Here is an 18,553-nt window from a genome sequence, read left to right as displayed (position 1 = left end):
TTTACAGTAGCAGACGTGAATTCTCTCCTATTGTGTTGTCTTCAAGTCCAATTAGACAGCTGTTGGCTATCATCCAGATATAACTTCACTATTGAACCCTCAGCACTACTGTGCTGGCCATGGTTGTGTTTAGTAAGCATCACAGTTGGGTAGGAATATTGATTGTTTTATGCCTTTTTCAGTTTAATTAATATCTTTTGGTTTATTGAGAGCTAGTTCTCGGAATGCAGGCATCTAGGTCAATTCCAACTTGATTTACCCAAGTAACTAAAGGTGGTTGCAAAAGCTTCTATGGTTTTATGCTAATTTCTTGACCTTCACTGACAATCAGAGGTGTTCACATGAGTGGTATGGGGAATTCTGTTAGATACTCTATGATCCTTTGCAGAAAATTATTACTCCATGTGTCCTAACTTCATGTAATGTATATACATGCACATACATTATGTGTATGTGTGTATATATTTGTACATATATATATATGTGTGTATACCTATAGACATATATAAATATATTAAGTTAAACATAAAAACAATTAATTTACTATTCTTTGTTCAAACATACTTATTTGTTATTTATCCAATACTACTAATTTCCCTCTATATTGTTCCTCTCAGTTAATTTTTTTCCTGTTTCTGTCTTTATAGTATGTGTGTCCCTCTATAACCAAATAAGTATTTTCAATGGGACAGCACTTACCAAGTTTGTTGTCATTATTTATATTATTTTCTAACTATCACTAAAACACAAAACAGGCAATAGGTAATATCTTACTGATTTTGATATATTTAGTACCATAGTTCACTTTATTTTAGTACAAAAATGTCATCTAACATGCAGATACAAGTATGAAAATTTGGTGGAATTTTTGGACACTATATTGCATTTGCAGAAAATAATGAGTTACATATTGGCCAGAATGTATTTCTTGGTCATTCCAGTTCTCCAGGTGTCTTATATTAGTCAAAAAAAAAACAACTACAAAAAAATCTTTCTATAAGGTAGTTTGTCTCCCCAAACTTATAGTTCATTTATCACAGAAATACAGCATTATAATTTAAACTCTATTCTTAATAAAGTGATTAAAACACTTTTTTACCCGCATTAAGCATACTAGAGGCACATTTAAGTTGTTATACTTTCAACTGATTGAAAGACCTCCTACACCGTTTTTTTCTTTTCTGTTTAAACAAAAAGGAAGGCTTTAACGTTAACATAGTAAAATTACATATAACAAAACAGTTATCAAGCAAGAATTACAGTTACAATAATTATATCTACTTTATCTTTTATCATAACTAAGGAAAACTATAACTATAACTATAAATTCTTCAACACCATCAAGGACTCCGGAAGGATATAATATTACCTATGTAAACTGGAAGTGCATTGTAAGCAAATTCTAAAACTCTAGAATTGACAGAGACATCTCGCTGCCTGGACAGTCACCCAAAGTGTTATTGTGCTGTTGGGGCATTCACCTTTTACCTACAGGCCCATAGACTTTTTAATGAAGCAAGAGGTTTTCAAGACAGTTAAATCTTTTTTTTTTTCATGAAGCAGGAACCCCAAAGAATCATTTCATCTTTAGGCAAGTTTAACAGTCATACAGTCAATTTTTTTTTTTCGGGGTACTGCATGTCTCGTTCAGCAGTTCAGGCAAAAGCAGTTTTTTTTTTTTTTTTTTTGCCCAAATGGCTAACCAACTCCATAAGAAGCCTCTTTGATGCTTATCTTCCTCGTGAAGTAGCTTGGTGCTGCCAGGAGCAGATGTGTCTATAGTTCGCAATGTTGCAGCACAAATCTGTAAGAGGAGGGGTGTAGCATGAGGGCCAGCTTGTTGGGGTTTCTGTCCCGCCCAGTACCCCAACAAGCCAGTAAATCCCAGAAAATCACACACAGGACTCCATATGATTATAAAGCTGATTGGCCCATTAGGTCAGGCTACTTATTAGCTCTTATAACTTATGTTACCCCATTATCCCTATTTACGTTAGCCACACGGCTCAGTACCTTTCTCAACTGGGCAGCTTACATCTTTCCTCTCCGGTAGAATTGGACACAGAGAACCCACAGAGAGAGGACTGCTGAACTTGCCTAAAGGTGAGATGATCTTTCGGGGTTCCTGATTCATGAAAGAGTCTGTGAGACATTCTGCAGGACACAGCAGATAGTGACTGAACTGCCTTTGAAATTTCCTGCTTTATGGAAATGTCTGCTGGATATTATGGGCCTAAAGGCCGAAAATGGATGCCCCAACGATACAGAGGAACTTTGGGTGACTGTCCAGGCAGCGAGATGTCTCTGTCATTTCTAGAGTTTTGGAAGTTGCTTACTTCTTGTTTACTTAAGTAATATATCCTTCTGGAGTCTTTGATGGAGTTGAAGAATGGATAGTCATAGTTATAGTTTTCCATTATTATGATAAAGATATAGTTATAAATATTGTCACTGTAATTCTTGCTTGATAACTGTTTTGTTATGTGTAATTTTACTATGTTAAAATGAAAGGCTTTCTTTTTTGTTTAAACAGAAAAAGGGGAAATGATGGAGGAGGGTTATCTGTCTATTGTGTTATTTTCATTGGTCAATAAAGAGACTGCCTTGGCCCTTTGATAGGACAGAAAACTAGGTAGGCGGAGTAAACAGAACAGAATGCTGGGAAGAGGGCTATGAGGCAGACGCCATGGAGCCAGCCACCAGGTCAGACATGCTAAATCTTTCCCGGTAAGCCACACCTTGTGGTGCTATACAGATTATTAGAAATGGGTTAATCAAGATGTGAGAGTTACTTAGTAACTAGCTTTCTACAGATAATGGGCCAGGTAGTGCTTAAATGAATACAATTTGTGTGTTGTTATTTCTGGGACTAAGCTAGCCGTGCGGGAGCCGGGTGAGGTGAAAAGCAGGTCTGCCAGCAACTCCTTACTACAGAGGGGGCTGCTTATTTGTCCTGGTCGCCCAGCTAGCTTAACCCCCAAATAACCACACAGAAACTGTATTTATTAAAACAATGTGACCCATTAGTTATAGTTTTTATTGGCTAATTTTTACATCTTAATTTAACCCCATTTTTATTAATCTGTGTATCACCATGTGGCAGTGGCTTACCAGGTAAAATATCCAGTGTCTGTTTCTGGCGGATCCATGGCATCTCTCTCACTCTGCTTCCTTTCTCTCAGCATGCCATTTAATTTTTCCTGTCTACCTAAGTTCTGCCCCATCAACAGGCCCAAAGCAGTTTCTTTATTAACCAATAAAAGCAACACAAAGACAAAAGGACCTCCTTCACCACAGGAATCTTGTTAATGACATCTAAGAGAAAAGAATCACTTTTTGTTGTTGTAGGGAGACAGCTTGTTCATTTCCTGGCCTCTCAGACTCCTGAAATAATTCCACAGAAAGCATACTATTTAAGTCACTGCTTAGTCCCTTAACTATAGCTTCTTATTTGCTAACTTTTACATCTTAATTTAACCCATCCCCATTAATTTGTGCATCACCATGAGGTGTGGCCTACAGCAAAGTTTCAGCATGTCTGACTCCAGCAGTGGCTCCATGGTTTCTCCATTTCCTCCTCCTTTTTCCCAGCATTCAGTTTATTTTTCCCCACCTAGTTCTATTCTACTACATCATTGACTCAAGACAGTTTCTTTAACCAATGGTATTCACAGCATACACAAAGGGGAATCCCATATCAACTTTTGGATATTTATACTTTGATCAGTAAGGAATTATTGGGTGACATCAGCAAACTGCACTTAGTCACAACCTTATTATAACATGTAGCCTTTGCACAGATGTAACAATAACATGTTGTAAGAACCCAGAAGAAACATTAAAGGAGGCTCAATAACACTGGGCAAGTAAGACTTCTTGTCTCTATAAAAATGGTGGATATTCATCAGAGGCAGATGTGTCAGACATACAGTAAATTATGAACACTTGTCCCAGGAAAAAGAAGAATTTGAGCAGGTTACAGCTGCATCCAAAAATAAATAGAGGAAACTAATTTTTAAACAGAAATTATCATAAAGAAACAGAAACAATCTTCAAATTGATCAGGAAAAAGAGGGTAGATAAGGAAGAAAAAGAGATGACTAAGGAGTGAAAAATATTCCAGATTAAATTTAAGATCACAGATTGCGGGTATGTAGTTCTAAAACAGATAAAGTAAGGATTTCAAAATTTATTTTTCATCTTTAATAACAGAGAAATAATATAGCTACAAGAGGGAATTTCAATAGTGCAAAAAATTACTAAGTAAGACATATTAATTTTCCTATAAAATATGCTTAAATTGCTTAAGTATTAAGATAAATGCACAGGTATTTAAAATAGTCTGCTTATGATGACATATCTGAGTGTCCATTTCTATTCTTGCATGGTTATGATATTGAGTACTCTTAAATATTTAAAAGTGGTTATATATGTTCAATATAATATTTATATTTCTTAGTAATTTGTTAATCTTCAAAATTTTTATTTTAATTGCATAATAGTATAGAAAAATGTGATAATTCATTTATTTAAAATTTAGAGGAATCCAATTAAATAGGCAGGTCAATTTCTATCATTTATTTTTAGTATTAATTTATATACCTTAAAATATTGATCAATTGAATAAAGTAGAAATACACTCTACTGTACCTTACAGCTTTTAGGCAGTTTTTCTTTGAGTTCACAAAATAATCTTAATAAGTCCTTTTAATCACAAAGGAATTTGAAATATTTTTGGAAACCTTTGCTTATCTGCAAATTATCAGGGTGGTAAAAAGGGAAGCTCTTTTTTTCTCGTAAGTTTGAATCGGTTTTTTGAAAGCATAGGTGATAAAAGAAATATGGGGCAATAGCAGAAAATATGTCAGGTTTAATTAGGCTCCTTAAATGTCTATTCCTTAGACCGGTTGATTTGCACAAATGTTCTTAAAATTCCCAAATCCCCACTGTCTGAATTTTCAAGTTTTTTGCAGTATATTATGTATCAATTAAAAATTTAAGGAGAAATAATTTTTAAAATAAAATATGTAAATCTTAGACTATAAGCAGAATACTGAATGTTTCAAATTATGATTTTTATAAAAAATTTTTAGTTAAATTTTTGAGATTATAATTTATTATAACTAGAACATCATTTCAAACTTGCCTTTACTTCCTTCAAATCTTCCTACGTATATCTCTCTTGTCTCCTTCAAAAGTATGACATTCTTTTATAAATTTTAAATTTATAATAACTATAAACTGACCAGTCCTTATAATATAATTTTTATACATGTTCTCAGGACTGAGTGGAAGTAAAGTAAATGTTTAGCTATACATTTGAAAACTCAAAGGATTTTGGAAAGTTTTCTCAGTGTAATTTGCAAAACAGTACATGCCAGAAAAAGTTAGTAGGGACTAAAGAAGAATTGCTGGGGTTGGTGAAGAATCAATTTGAACCAGAATTATCTTTTCTACAATTGTCCCATATTAGTAAAACGTCTGCCCTAATAGATGATAGACCCTCTGTAACATGATGGCCGGTTTGTTGGGGTTTCTGTCCAGCCCGGTATCCAACAGCTGGCAAAGCCCAAAGAGAAATCACACACAGGACTCCATAAGATTATAAACTGATTGGCCCATTTGATCAGGCTACTTATTAGTTCTTATGACACATATTACCCCATTATCCTTATCTATGTTAGCCATGGTTCCATACCTTTCTCAGCTGGGCAAGTTACATGCTGCCTCTTCAGTGATCTGCGCAGAAGTAGCTGAGGAAGCTTTCTCTTCCCTAGCCTTATCCTATTCTCATTGCTCCGCCTCTACTTCCTGTCTGGTTGACCCGCCTATAATTCCTGCCTGGCCAATTAGCGTTTTATTAAAATATGATTGACAGAATACAGACAATTCTTCCGCACCAACCCTCAGCACCCATATGAAAAGTTGAGAATGGTGGTGTGCACTTATACTCTCAGGGAGGCAGAAACAGAAAGATCCATGATGTTCTTTAGATAGTGAAGCATCATTGTAAAATCAGAAAGCTATATGTATTAGTGAGAGACTTCTCTCAAAGAACAAGATAGACAGATGGGTAGATGGTATGACACATACTACTCTTGAAGAGTTTGATTCCAGCACAAACGTGGGAGATTACAACCACAAACAACTCTAGCTTTCAAAGAAATACATGCCTCTGTCTTCTCACAGAACCTACTTTCATGGTCACATATCTTCTCGCAGACACACTGATATACATATCTAATGATACACATCTAAAATTACACACATCGAGGTTAATGGGCCAGCAAATTTCTCAACATGACAAAGCAGCTGCTCCCAAGTCAGAGAAGATGATTTTGATCCTGGAAACCAGCAAAACTGAAAAGAAAATAGTCTCCTAAAAACTATCTTCTAACTTCCATCTGCATGTAGAAATAAATGGATTACCCCAAAGATACATCTCATTTATCTATTTTTTGTTTGCTTGTTTATTGTTTTGTTCAGTTTTTGAGTAAAATTCGTACTTTGGAAAGGAGATGAGCAAGAGAAACAGCAGAGGAATCAGGATGTTCATCACGGGAGCCGCACAAAAGATTAACCCCATAAGTGTCATCTTCATAATGCAGTCTTTCTCCTGAATGCTTGATCTTTTGTATAGTCATCAGGATGGAGAGTCCTCACAGTCACCTCACTACTAACACATATTTTTTTTTAAATCTAATGTTGTGGGATTTGTGTAGGTCTCTAGGACACCCTGTTCTCATTGCTCATCCACATGGTTACTTTCTTAGGTAGCCATAAACAAATGTATATTCATCTGAGACAGGACATTGATGACAGAAAAAACATAATTCCAATTGAGCTGAATATGCTAACAAATATCTTTATGTAACCAAGGAATTATTTACTGGAGCATTGGTGGCTTTAAAACAGTTGCCTCATTGAAAAATTCCTTCACACCGTAGTGAAGACTCCAAAAAAGTGTACAACTAGAATTCCTTTTCATTTTACCTTCTTTAACCCTAGATCATGTTGATAGTTCCATTAACACAGATATAGTTGTATTTTGCTTATTTTGTTACAATGACTATGGGGCCAAATGTGATAATCTCCTATAGTTCAGATCAGTAATTTCTACTTTATAAAGTTCAGTGGTCCTGCCAGACTTATGACCTGCTGAAATTGCTTTTCCTCAACACCCAGTCTGTTATTCTATTTAGCAGTACAGAACAACTTGGCACAGAAAATTTGCATGTTATATCCTAGAAATATATGAAAAAAGTAATTTTAGTGGGAAGGTTGTGGTCTATTGGTTGCTGATGCCCAGAAAGTAGATCGACACTATACATGAGGTCAAGAGAGGTTTCAGGAAAAATAAGCACTTCACTACCCACAGTTCATGACTCTTGCATATCCTGATTTTATTTAGGAAGTCAGATAGAGAAATTTTTGGCATCTTGATCAGATTTCACTTGAGAGAAAGAAATAGACAGATACACACACAGAAAGAGAGAGAGAGAGAGAGGCAGACAGACAGAGACAGAGAGAAAATATAGAAAATTTATGAAAAAAATCTGAAAAAGAATACTCAATTAACATCCTTCAGATATATATCCACAATTCAGTGATGAAATATAAATCATTTAAACAACAGAAATTGTGAAAAATGAGAATGAAAGATATATGGGTTATGAAATATTATGATTACTCTTTAATATCAATCAGTGAGAAGTATGAAATAGGTGTATTTCATTAAATCATTCATTCATAATTCATAATTGTAGATCAAATTCAATGGTTCAAAGTAACTATATATTGCAAAGATATTTTAAAAATGCATTAATGATCATGGTTAAGATGTACAGATATTAGATAATACCAGAGATGTTATCTTGTCTCCTATGATAGCAGCTTTGGATAGTGCAAGATATAGTGTGGAAAATAATCTTAAATAGACTTTTTGATTATTGTTACACATTCAGAAGCACAACCATTGTTTGAATTACTCATTGTCTTCATTTGGTCATTCACTCTAAAAGAGATCTCAAAAAGAATAAATTACTTACAAGGAATTTTTAATAGCTATTGTTTCTTAGAGAAGTCCTTAAAAAGTGACTCCATCAAGCACAATAGGGTAGATAATTTGATTTTGCTTTCAGTTCTACCTTTAGAATGCTGTTCAAGTATGTTTTATTTATAATTCTAAAAATATGTAATTTCTATCATTACATATGTTAGATCTCTTTAAATTGACTCACTGAAGCATGTCAAGAGTTTAGAAAAATACATGTAATCATTCTCAAAAGACAGTTTAAATACAGGGGATTCTGATTCCAAAACCCAATTTATCAATTGCAGTTATTACTGTGAGAATTTCAAAATATCTAGAGAAATACACATGGAGTATTAGTATCTATATTAAATTTACAGGTATTTACGTGTTAAATTTATGCCTGAATAATTCTAATGCATTTCTGGAAAAAGATAGTCTATCAATTTACCTGTCTACCTGGAATATCTTAAATATAGTCCTAAAAAGTCATGGTGTTCATAGATGGACACCTTCTAAACTTAAGATTTCGGTAAAAAAATATCAAATGAAAATGGACATGTTACATAATGTTTATTGTATTCTGGCATCTTTACTTATCCATATGTATTTTCCATTAGTATATCCTAATTATGTAAATGATATATATTCACTCACAAGTGGTTTTTAGACATAAAGTAAACCAGCCTACAGTTCACAATCCAAGAGAACCTAAATAACAATGAGGACACTAAGAATGACATACATGGATCTAATCTGCATGAGAAGTAGAAAAAGATAAGATCTCCTGAGTCAATTTGAGCATGGGGTTCATGGGAGATGGTAGAAGGGTAGGAGGAGGAAGGAAAAGGAGCAGAGAAAAATATATAGCACAAGAAAATAATTAAAATTTAAAAATGGTGGAGAAAAAGAAAAAGTGAATATTGTACTGTGTTTTATAGAACACAAACCCCTAAGAAATAGACATTTACCTGATTGTTGGCTTTTAGTGAAACTAATAAAAAAGTTTAATACATGTCATGATGACAAAAATAAACTGTTAAGGAGATCCATTATTCTTCATGTATATTCATTATATGCCTATAATGTGTCGTATCCAAGTCTGGAGAGCTGACACTCCTGAACACACAAAAATTTGGAGGGAGAGAACAGGGTCTCTACACTTACCTTCTCAGGTGTGTGGTTCTACACATAACTCCCACATAAACACGAAATTGTAATAACAAAAGGAAAAGAATAAATTGGAAATATAGTTTAAAAGTTTATAAAATTAACCCAAAAAAGTATAGACATTAAAATCACAAATTAGGCTAAACTCCCCTGCCAGCCATCCCAGCTTCCATCCAGAGGGCCATCGGAGTGGTGAGTTTGCTTCGGGCTGGCTGCAGGGGCCCCGCAAGGAGGAGCTCAGACTGTCCCTGACCCCATAGGCTCCCAGGTCACCTTGCACTGCTGGCTCCACCCTACTAAGCTCCCCCACCAGCCATCCCAGCTTCCATCCAGAGGGCCATCTGAGGGGTGAGTTTGCTTCAGGCCCACCGCAGGGGCCCGGCAAGGAGGAGCAAGGACTTTCCTCGACCCCATAGACTCCCAGGTCACCCTGCAGTGCTGGCTCCACCTTGCTAAGCTCTCCCGCCTGCCATCCCAGCTTCCATCCAGGTACAAATTCCTATATTTCTCCCTTTCCACTGGGGCCATAAAATTTCCCCAGTTCAGCTGCCTTGCACGCTGGGCCTGCACTGTAGGCGTATCCTGGAAAGAGGGAGTGCCTGTGCTTCAATAGCCTTCCTGAGGAAAGGTAGGCATACTATCAGTGAATTCCCTGCCCAACAATGGAACCTGACTCGCTACCAGAAGTTCCAATAGAGAGATTTGAACGAAGAGATGGGCAGACGCCAAGGCAAGACCTCCTCCAACAATCTGAAAAACAACATGAAAACACCAGATCCCAACGACCCTACAACAGAAGGACTTGAACACTCTAACCCAGAAGAATTGGAAAAAAGTGCCATTATGAAAGCAATAGAGTCCCTTAAACAGGATATGAATAACTCCCTTAAAGAATTGGATGAGAAGTATAACAAAAAGCTTGAAGAAATGAGTATAGAAATGGATGAGAAATATAACAAAAAGTTTGAAGAAATGAGTAAATCTGTGAATGATACCCTGGGAAACCAAGAAAAAACAATCAAACAGGTAAAGAAAACAGTCCAAGAATTGAAAACTGAAATGGAGGCAATGAAGAAAACACAAAACGAGAACCGGCTGGATATGGAAAACCTAGGTAAACAAACGGAGACTACAGAATCAAGCATAACCAATAGAATACAATAGATAGAAGAACAAATCTCAGATTCTGATGATACCATAGAGAAAATAAATGCTCTGGTCAAAGAAAACGGAAAATCCAACAAATTCTCTTCACAAAGCATTCAGGAAATCTGGTACACAATAAAAAAAAAAACCAAATCTAAGAATAATAGGGATTGAAGAAGGAGAAAAACTTCAGACCAAAGGCCCAGAAAATATATTTAACAAAATTATAGAAGAAAACTTTCCCAATCTAAAGAACGATATTCCTATGAAGGTTCAAGAAGCATACAGAACACGGAATAGACTGGATCAAAAAAAAACGTCCCCTCGCCATATAATAATCAAAACACAAAACATACAGATTAAAGAAAGAATATTAAGGGCTGCGAAGGAAAAAGGTCAAGTGACTTATAAAGGTAAACCTATCAGACTTACACCAGACTTCTCTATGTAAACCATAAAAGCCAGAAGATCCTGGATAGAGGTACTGCAGAAACTAAGAGACCATGGATGCAAACCCAGACTAATATACCCAGCCAAGCTATCGTTCACTATCAACGGAGAAAACAAAATATTCCAGGATAAAAATAAATTTAAACAATTCGTAGTCACAAATCCAGCCTTACAGAAAGTAATAGAAGGAAAATCGCAACCCAAGGAATCCAACATTACCATCACTGCCTACAATAACCCAGACATCTAGCGACCCTTCACAACCACAACTCAAAGAAGAGAAACACAGAAACTCTACTACACACACACACACACACACAAAATAATAACCGGAATCAACAACCACTGGTCATTAATATCACTTAATATTAATGAACTCAACTCTCCCATAAAAAGGCACAGACTTAGAGACTGGATAAGAAAACAGGATCCAACATTCTGCTGTTTACAAGAAACACACCTCAACCACAAAGATAGACATCTACTCAGAGTAAAGGGTTGGGAAAAGGTTTTCCAAGCAAACGGACCTAAGAAACAAGCTGGTGTGGCCATTCTAATATCTAACAAAATTGACTTCAAATTAAAATCAATCAGAAGAGATGGAGATGGACATTTCATACTTATAACAGGAACAATTAATCAGGAGGAAGTCTCAATCCTGAATTTCTACGCCCCTAATATAAAAACACCCACTTATGTAAAAGAAACACTTCTAGAACTCAAGGCAGTCATCAAACCACACACACTAATAGTAGGAGACTTCAACACACCTCTCTCACCAATGGACAGGTCAATCAAACAGAAACTCAACAGAGAAATAAGAGAATTACTAGAGGTAATGACTCAAATGGACTTAACAGATATCTATAGAACATTCCACCCAAAAAGGAAAGAATATACCTTCTTCTCTGCAGCTCATGGAACCTTCTCGAAAATTGACCACATACTGGGTAACAAAGCAAACTTCCACAGATACAAAAAAATATTAGTAATCACATGTGTCTTGTCGAATCACCATGGAATAAAGTTAGAATTCAATAACAATTCGAAAAACAGAAAGCCTACAAGGGCGTGGAAGTTGAACAGTCAACTACTGAATAATCCCTGGGTCAAGGAAGAAATAAAGAAAGAAATTAAAGTCTTCCTTGAATTTAATGAAAATAAAGACACAACATACTCAAACCTATGGGACACAATGAAAGCAATGCTAAGAGGAAAGTTCATAGCCCTAAGTGCCCAATTAAAGAAAATGGAGAAAGCATATATTGGAGACTTAACAGCACACCTAAAAGCTCTGAAAAAAAAAAGAAGCAGACTCTCCCAGGAGGAGTAGAAGATTGGAAATAATCAAACTGAGGGCTGAAATCAACAAAATAGAAACACAGAAAACAATCCAAAAAATCAACGAAACAACAAGTTGGTTCTTGGAGAAAATCAACAAGATTGACAAACCCCTAGACAAACTAATCAAAGGGCAGAGAGAGAACACTCAAATTAATAAGATCAGAAATGAAAAGGGGGACATAACAACAGACACAGTGGAAATTCTGAGAATCATTAGATCTTACTGCGAGAGTTTATATGCCACAAAGTTGGAAAATGTACAAGAAATGGATTGGTTTTTAGATAAATACCATTTACCAAAGTTAAATCAAGACCAGGTGAACAATCTAAATAGACCTGTTAGTCGCGAAGAAATAAAAGCTGTTATCAAAAACCTCCCGACCAAAAAAAGCCCAGGACCAGATGGTTTCAATGCAGAATTCTACCAGAACTTCCAGGAAGAGCTAATACCTATACTCCTTAATGTATTTCACAATATAGAAACAGAAGAATCATTGCCAAACTCTTTCTATGAAGCTACAGTTACCCTGATACCAAAACCACACAAAGACACAACCAAGAAAGAGAATTACAGACCAATCTCACTCATGAACATTGACGCTAAAATACTCAATAAAATACTGGTAAACTGAATCCAAGAATACATTAGAAAAATTATCCATTATGATCAAGTGGGCTTCATCCCAGAGATGCAGGGCTGGTTCAACATACGCAAATCTATCAATGTAATCCATCATATAAATAAACTGAAAGGAAAAAACCATATGATCATTTCATTGGATGCTGAAAAAGCATTTGACAAAATTTAGCACCCCTTTATGATAAAGGTGTTGGAGAGATTGGGTATACAAGGATCATACATAATATAATAAAAGCAATATATAGTAAGCAGACAGCTAACATCAAATTGAACGGAGAGAAACTCAAAGCCATTCCACTAAAATCAGGAACACGACAAGGCTGTCTACTCTCTCCATACCTCTTCTATATAGTGCTTGAAGTTCTAGCAATAGCAATAAGACAACATAAAGGGATCAAGGTGATTCGAATTGGAAAGGATGTAGTTAAACTTTTGTTATTTGCAGACGATATGATAGTGTACATAAGCGACACCAAAAACTCTACCAAAGAACTCCTACAGTTGATAAACACCTTTAGTAATGTGGCAGGATACAAGATCAACTCCAAAAACTCGGTTGCCCTCCTATACACAAAGGATAAAGAAGCAGAGAGGGAAATCAGAGAAACATCACCTTTCATTATAGCCACAAATAGCATAAAATATCTTGGGGTAAATCTAACCTAGGAAGTGAAAGACCTATTTGACAATAACTTTAAGTCCTTGAAGAAAGATATTGAGGAGGATACCAGAAAATGGAAAGACCTCCCCTGCTCTTGGATTGGAAGAATCAACATAGTAAAAATGGCAATTCTACCAAAAGCAATCTATAGATTCAATGCAATTCCCATTAAAATCCCATCAAACTTCTTCAAAGACCTTGAGAGAACAATAATCAAGTTTATATGGCAAAACAAAAAACCCAGTATAGCCAAAACAATCTTATACAATAAAGGAACTTCTGGAGGCATTACCATCCCTGACTTCAAACTCTGTTACAGAGCAACAGTGTTGAAAACAGCTTGGTATTGGCATAACAACAGAGAAGTCGACCTATGGAATCGAATGGAAGACCCGGGTATTGACCCACAAACGTATGAACACCTGATATTTGACAAGGGAGCTAAAGGTATACAATGGAAGAAGGAAAGCATCTTTAACAAATGGTGCTGGCATAACTGGATGTCAACCTGTAGAAGAATGATAATATATCCATATCTATTACCATGCACAAACTCAGGTCCAAATGGATTAAAGACATCAACATTAATTCGACCACTTTGAACCTGATAGAAGAGAAAGTGGGAAGTAGTCTACAAGATATAGGCACAGGAGACCACTTCCTAAGCAGAACCCCAAGAGTGCAGACAATAAGAGAAACAATGAATAAATGGGACCTGCTGAAACTGAGAAGCTTCTGCAAAGCAAAGGACACTGTCAGTAAGACAAAAGGCTACCTTCTGACTGGGAGAAGATCTTCACCAACCCCTCTCAGACAAAGGTCTGATCTCCAAAATATACAAAGATCTCAAGAAACTAGACACTAAAACTCTAATTAACCCAATTAAAAAATGGGGTATTGAACTGAACAGAGAATTCACAACAGATGAACTTCGAATGGCCAAAAGGCACTTAAGGTCATGCTCCACCTCCTTAGTGATCAGGGAAATGCAAATCAAAACAATTTTGAGATATCATCTTCCACCTGTAAGAATAGCTAAACTCAAAAACACCAATGATAGCCTATGCTGGAGAGGATGTGGAATGAGGGGAACACTCATCCATTGTTGATGGGAATGCAAACTTGTGCAGTCACTGTGGAAATCAGTGTGGCGGTTTCTCAGGAAACTGGGAGTCATCCTCCCTCAGGACCCAGCAATTCCACTCTTTTGAATATACCCAAGAGATGCCCTAACATACTACAAAAGCATTTGTTCAACTATGTTCATAGCAGCACTATTTGTAATAGCCAGAACCTGGAAACAACCTAGGTGCCCCTCAATAGAAGAATGGTTTAAAAAGGTGTGGAACATATACACATTAGAGTTTTACTCAGCGGTAAAAACAATGACATCTTGAATTTTGCATGCAAATCGATGGAAATAGAAAACGCTTTACTGAGTGAGGTAAGCCAGACCCAAATAGAGGAATATGGTATGTATTTACTTGTAAGCGGATTCTAACCATAATTAAAGGTCTTTGAGCCTATTATTCGTGATCCTAGAGAAGCTAAATAAGAAGGTGAACCTGATGAAAATCATGTAGCTATCCTCCTGGAGATTGGAAATAGACAAGAGTCCCAGGTAACCTCGGGTGATTGGGGGGTGGGATGGTTGTTGGAAGGGGAGAGGGTTAGAGAGAAGGGAGTAGGGGAGGAATGGGGAAAGCTCGCTGGACTGGGATGGGGGGGGGCGGGAGAAAGGATGGATATGGGATCAGAGAAGAATATATTTCAACTAAGGGAGTCATTTTAGGGTTTACAAGAGACTTGATTATAAATGGGATCCCAGGTCCAGGGAGAGATCCCCAGATTGTTCTCTGGACAGAGGAGAGGGTGCCTGAACTGGCCTTGGCCCATAACCATACTGATGAATATTTTGCTTATCACCATAGAATCTTCATCTGGCGATGGATGGAGATAGAGACAGAGACCCACATCGGAACACTGGACTTAACTCCCTAGTTCCAAACGAGAAGCAGAAGGAAAGAGAACGTGAGCAAAGAAGGCAAGATCAGAGAGAACCTTCATCCGACGATGGATGGTGATACAGACGGAGACCCACATTGGAGCACCGGACTGAGCCCCCCAAGGTCCAAATGAGGAGCAGAAGGACGAAGAAAATGAAAAAGGAAATAAGGACTTCGAGGGATGCGATCACCCACTGATACAAGCAGACGGATCTAATGAGAGTTTACCAAGGCCAGTTGGACTGGGACTGAACGAGGACGCAATCCAACCAGTTTCTCTGAATGTGGCTGGCCCGGAGTCTTTCTAAAAAGCCATTGACAATGGCACTGGAACTTGTTTCCTCTGCATATACTGGATTTTGCGGATCCAGTCTGTCTGGATACTCACCTTCCTGGACCTGGAGGGAGAGGGGAGGAACTTGAACTTCCCACAGGGCAGGAAACCCTGACTGCTCTTAAGGATGGAGAGGGAGGAGGAGAGGGAGTGGGCGGAGTGGGAGGGTGGTGGGAGGAGGGGCGGAAATGGAAACTTTTATAATTTAATAAAATTACTTAAAAAAGAAAAAAAAATCACAAAATAATGAAAAATGAAGCTGCCTACATAATGTTAAGTTTCATTCTAGCCTTCCAACCTCTTAATACACCAGTCTATCGCACCAACCTTAACTCAGACTGGCATGTCCATAGGACACTCTTTGTGTTTTCTGGTCCTTATGTGTTTGTTTTGTTTGCTTTTGTTTTGCTTTCAACAGAAACTCATCTCACTCTGTAGTCTCTGCTGGACTCAGATTACTTTGTGGCTCTGTCTGACTGCAGGCTTTGGAAGCCAAACTGCTTCCCACCACACTGCTAGGATTTCAGGTATGAATAGTTACAATGGTCATGTATCATTTATCACAGTTAAGTATCGTCTGATGTCTCTTTCCTTAGAACACTGAGCCTAATACCTGGGAAGACAACAAAATGTAAAAGTAATTCCCACTCATCAACTTGGGTAACAAAGCTTGTAACTTAGTTTCCTAAATGCTCCAAATAAGTTATTTATAAGTATAATGGCCAAGTAAAAAATATTGTCAATCTGTCTGTATGGCCACATAATTGAAATGACAAGAACTAAAAAACCTTATAGTAGAGTTTTAAAAAATGGCTAAAACACTAGAAGTTACACATGACACCAAGAGCACAAGTACTGGAGTTTCCAAAAGCCTTCCAGGCAGTCCTATCCCCCTGGGTCTTGAGAAACAATCTCAGAGCATCAATTGGAGTAAATCAGGAAAACTTGAAGGTAACAGCCTTCTTCTTAGTACGGTGGCCTTGTAGTAATGGAAGGTCAAGGGCACTGGTCATTGATCTCCATAATTTCATATACAATTGACAAATATAATTTGGAAACTGACAAAGAAGTGAAATTGATAATGTTCTTAGAGGAAACTATCTATCTGTTTAGATTTCTCTTCTGTGACACAGTAACAACCATGGTAAAGAGGATCATCCATGTCCATCAATAAAAGCAGGAACAATGCTTTGTAAATGGCTTGATTTAATTTAATGAACAGAAATCCCATTTGAGTGAAAGTTTTTGAGAGAAAAGGACAGTGCAATTTTGTGAAATGTGTTTATACTTACAATACTCAATATTGATTTTGGGCTTCCAGGGTTAAGGTTTATACAAACATTGTGCAATTTGATGAATCTAGTGATTTTTAACATACTTTGTTAGCCCTGTTAGTTACTGTTGTCTTTCATGAATTATGAGATTAAAATATGCAGTGCAATTGTAGTATGATAAAAGTAAAATATGAAGTATAGGAAGTTTCTCTTTGAAGGTGAGAATAAATATGATTTTGATTTAGTTAAACTATTAGGCAAATAGTTTTGGAGATATGCATGTTATATAGAAGAAGTAATTTTACACTTATACCTATAATATATATAAAACATGTGCAAATCATTTTGTTAGCAAATGCTGATTATTTTGAAAATTGAGGATTTTTTAAAAGAAAAGCAGCTCATGAAATAATATATACATATATTATATTTATACACACACATATATATATTAAGACCACTCCACTATTATTCATATGGTAATATAATAATATAATATACATAGTAAAATAATTTTAAAATTTATGAAATAATTTTTGCTATATATAACCAAATTCATAAACCCACACCATGTATTTTTTTTTTGGTAATACAAAGGGTTAGAAAACAGCATTTTAGTGAATTTTTTTTAATGCCAGTTATTATGTAATAAAGAATAGTTGAAATTCTGTAGAGTAATGATCAGAGGCAAACATTTAAACCCATTCTCTTCAATGCTCACCTGGAAAACAAAAAATCACAGTAGACCTTGAATTTTTTATAATTAACTCTATTATACATCAGTGTTAACTTAGAGTTAAGGTTAACTTAGAGTTAAGTGTTAACTTAGAGTGCTATAGTACTTTTATAATCTACAGAATAAAAAATAGCCCTTGTGTAAATTTGTTTTTAACCTGGAATATTTGGTTTTCTCCATTGATAATGAATGATAGCTTGGCTGGGTATAGTAGTCTGGGCTTGCATCCATGGTCTCTTATTTTCTGCAGTACCTCTATCCAGGACCTTCTGGTTTTCATTGTTTCCATAGAGAAGTCCGGTGTAAGTCTGATAGGTTTACCTTTATAGGTTACTTGACCTTTTTCCTTTGCAGTTCTTAATATTCTTTCTTTAATCTGTATGTTTTGTGTTTTGATTATTATATGGCGAGGGGATTTTTTTTAATCTAGTCTATTTGGTGTTCTGTATGCTTCTTGAACCTTCATAGGAATATCGTTCTTTAGGTTGGAAAAGTTTTCTTCTATAATTTTGTTAAACATATTTTCTGGGCCTTTGATCCGCAATTCTTCTCCTTCTTCTACTCCTATTATTCTTAGGTTTGGTTTTTTAATTGTGTCCCAGATTTCTTGAACATTTTGTGATGAGAATTTGTTGGATTTGCTGTTTTCTTTGATTAGAGCGTTTATTTTCTCTATGGTGTCTTCAGAATCTGAGATTCATTCTTCTATCTCTTGTATCCTATTGGTTATGCTTGATTCTGTAGTCTCTGTTTGTTTACC

Source organism: Myodes glareolus, chromosome 12, assembly GCF_982192425.1.
Source record: "Myodes glareolus chromosome 12, mMyoGla1.1, whole genome shotgun sequence".
Taxonomy (NCBI): domain Eukaryota; kingdom Metazoa; phylum Chordata; class Mammalia; order Rodentia; family Cricetidae; genus Myodes; species Myodes glareolus.
Note: the sequence above shows the minus strand (reverse complement) of the source record.